This window comes from Pteropus medius, unplaced genomic scaffold (genome assembly GCF_902729225.1).
Source record: "Pteropus medius unplaced genomic scaffold, Ma_sr-lr_union100, whole genome shotgun sequence".
NCBI classification, from domain to species: domain Eukaryota; kingdom Metazoa; phylum Chordata; class Mammalia; order Chiroptera; family Pteropodidae; genus Pteropus; species Pteropus medius.
Window position 1 is genome coordinate 3,564,222 of NW_024340698.1, and position 3,790 is coordinate 3,568,011.

At 34.4% G+C, this 3,790-nt stretch overlaps 1 non-coding gene across 1 annotated transcript; it reads left to right on the plus strand.

The window, feature by feature from the left end:
- The first annotated feature begins 663 nt into the window (after window positions 1–663).
- Window positions 664–789, plus strand: LOC120613254 (U6atac minor spliceosomal RNA). Its single transcript, XR_005655640.1, has one exon. It is a non-coding gene; the product is annotated as a U6atac minor spliceosomal RNA (small nuclear RNA).
- Window positions 790–3,790: the final 3,001 nt, after the last annotated feature.

A 3,790-nucleotide genomic window follows, 5' to 3' on the forward strand; every position in this document is an offset into this window, starting at 1 on the left:
AAATGATGCACTAAAATAGAAAGGGACTCCTTAAGTTTACACAGACAGTAAGTGATCAGCATAACTAAACAAAATTCTTTCTCTTGTAACAAAATGAAGCTTAGATTTTATTTTATTTTTCAGGAAAGCTAAGTAAATACACAAAGAAAAAGCTAAGATCTTCCTTATCACTAATTTTATTGACCAACTCTGGGATATATGACAGTGAGACCTAGGACCTCTATGGTGACATTTAGAGAGAGACAATGTAAGTCATATCTGAGTAACTGAAAATATTGGCCTATACCGAATCTAATCAGCTTGGCTTTCTTACCGGTGCAGATAGATTAAAGCTGTGCATATGATGTAATATACTAACTAAGATATAAATCCGTTTGGGGCACATACTGTGTCATTTATTCAATATAAATATGTGCATATGAATAGGAATAAGGCAGCATTCTTGCTTTCAAGAAGCATTTTGTACCACCCACCACACTGAATACAGTGTTTTCTTATTTCATTGACTGATAGGATGTTCCTTTATCCTTTCTTTCCAAATGATTGCTGTGATTTGCAATTTGATAGGACTGTACTGCAGATTTGGATCTTAGTCTGCTTATAGGAAAAATGCTACTGATCACATATTCATATGATATTGTAGAGCTTACACAGTTGTCCTTTGTGTGTTAAGACAAGAGAGAATGTTAGTAACTCCCAGGATAAGGACACAAGTGGTTCTAATGACCTTTTCAACCCAATGGTTTCAAGGCAGTGGTTTCAACAGATGGTTTTAAGGCAGTGGTTTCAGAAAGTAAATTCAAGAGGCAAAGCAGTACAACTCTCTGAGTTTCAGTATCCCCATGACGGACTGTGATGAAAGCAGTAATTTTCAAAAAAATTTTTAAAAACTGAACTTTTTATTTTTTCAAACAAAATTTTGTATAAAAAAAAACAGTAGTTATATAAAATAGATAAAAGTAGAAATACTCTGTATGAATCAGAAGTGTGGAGCTTTGGTTCTCACCAGCTAGGCTTACTCTCACCTCTTCATTTTATCAATGAAGAAAGAGAATTCCAGAGAAGTAAAAATAAATTTTCCCTAAAATTCATTGCTAAAAAATGATACAACCAAGACTGGATTCTAAATTTCTTTCTACTCTACCATATTGGCTCAAGAGTATTGAATTTATTAGGGATCTATGCTATTGTGATCCATTGGAAAGATAAAAGAAGTTAAAGATACAAAGTCTTCCTTGAAGGACTTAACAATCATATCACAGAGATGAAACAAAATCTTTTTTATTAGGAAAAAAATGTTTTCCAAACATTTCTTACTTTTGATGCACTAGAAGTATAAAAGCTAATAAGACCATAGGCCCTCAAGAAATTCACAGGACTAATGGAGAGTATGATAGGCTGAATAATAGCCCCCAAATATATCCAAGTCCTAATCTCTAGAACTTGTGAATGTTACCTTTTAGTAACAGAAGCTTTGCCAATGTGGTTAAATTAAGGATTTTGAGATGGGGAGATTATCCTGGATTACTTAGGTGGGCCCTAAATGTAATTACAAGTGCCCTTATAAGAGAGAGGCAGAGCAGATTCTACTACAGAAGAGAGAAGACTATGACAACCTTAGCAGAAAGAGATTTGAAGTTGCTAAGGCTTTGGACATGGAGAAAGCAGTCATGAGCCAATGAACGCAAGGAATTCAGGCTTCTAGAAGCTAGAAAGAAAAAGGAAATGGATTCTCTCCTAGAGCCTCCAGAGGGAGCTTGGCCCAGCTGGCACCTTGGTCTCATCCCAGTGAAACTGATTTTAGACTTCTGGCCTCCAGAATTTACAATTCAGTGAATATATCTGTGTTGTTTTAAGCCTTCAAGATTGTGGTAATTTGTTTTGGCAGCAACAGCAAATTATTACATAATCAGGTAATAAAGTGAATTGTGAGTTTTCGCTTCATCTGCACATTCACTAAACCTGGAATGAGAAGGAAGAATATCATGAAACAGAAACATGAAGTGTTTCATAGTAGGATAATATGGATAATAGTTCAATACTTGTTCTAGAAAAATTGGCTACCCATATGACCATCAAGTAAATGTGGATTTCTATTTTACCCTACATATAAAACTCAGTTCTCAGTGGCTTAAAAGTCTAATGTGAAAAACAAAACTTATTAATCTTCTAGAAGAAAATTCAGAAAAATATCTTTATTACTTTGGAGTAGAGAAATAGTTCTTTAAGGAGACAAAGAAAACATACATTGTAAAAGAAACAACTTCATAAATAGAACCACTGTAATTTTTTAAAAAGTTCATATGAAATATATTTTTTTTAAGTAAAAAGACACACCACACATTGGGAGAAAATACGTGAAATGCACATAATGACAACAAAAAAGGGATTAGTATCCAGAATATGTAAAGGGTTCCTGCAAATCAGGAAAAGGTCGCTCCAATAGAAATGATAAAGGTATAATTCTAACTAATGATGTAGTGACTCCACAGAGAGCGGAGTAGAGGAATGAAAATTCTGCTCTCTGATTCTCCCTTCTTTTGCTCCCCATGTAAAACCAAATAGAAGTCAAAGGCAAGGGATCCCTTTGCTGTCTTGCATACAGTTCAAAATCCTGGACCACGTAGCAGAACAGAAAATAATGAAGTGTGGATCTAGATTGACACCAGATCCATAAGAATTTCAAAGTCTAACCATACTATGTGTTGGAGAGTATGTAGACCAAGGGTAAATCCCATGCAATTATTATGGGAGTATAAATTCATACAACTGCTTTGGAAAGCAATTTGGCAATATTGCTAAAGTTAGCTCATATATACTTTATGACCCAACAATTCCCTTCCATGTATACGCTCTATAGAAATATACATACATGTGCAGCAAAAGACAAGTATAAGAAAGTTCAAAGGATAATTATTTTAAAACATGTTTTGAAAAAAAAATCCATCAGTTAGAAGGGTTGATGACTACATAGTAGTATACTCAAGGATATGAAATAGAGGAATCTCACAAACAACATTGAGTAAAAGTCCACATCACAGAAGGATAGTTCCAGTATAACTTTATTTAAGGTTTTTAAAACATACCAATAATACTGTATGTTATATAGTTCTACATGTATGTGCAGTTAAATGATATTGAATTACATGGAATAATGGACATCAATTTACAGTAGTAGCTATCTCTGAGGATTAGGGGGAATTCCTCGGAGGCTTCAATATATTGATGATACCATTATTCTTAATTTTGTGGTGAATAAATAAGTGATCGAAATATCATTTTATTCAATTTTATGTCAGCTATATCTCATAATGCTCTTTAAAACATGATATGTTATAGGTGCTATAAAAGAGATATGCCCAAGTGCCTCTAGGAACACAAATGAAGGTCTCGTGACATAGGCCTGGTGGGTGTGGTCAGGAAAAGATTGCTAGAGGAAGTAGTGTTGATCAAATAGTTTAGACCATCATAAAATCTCTTGGAGTTTAGTGTAGGAAGAAGTCATTGTGGTGTGGATACATCACTAAGAAACTAAATTTAAAATGGGTCTGAAAGAATGGGGAGGAATTGCATGGAGAAAGCAGTAGTTGGAATGAAGGTAGCTAAGTTAGAGAGGAGGCGGAGGCACATTTCTAAAGAGAGTTGGACAATGTTTCCATGAATGAAACAAATTCCAGCCAGTCGGGCTTTAAGTTTTATTTATTTAGAAACTAAAATCTCCCTCAGGAAAACTAATGCTCAAAAATGTATGTGCAAAAAACAGCTCAAGGTAAGGGTAAACAGTATAGCT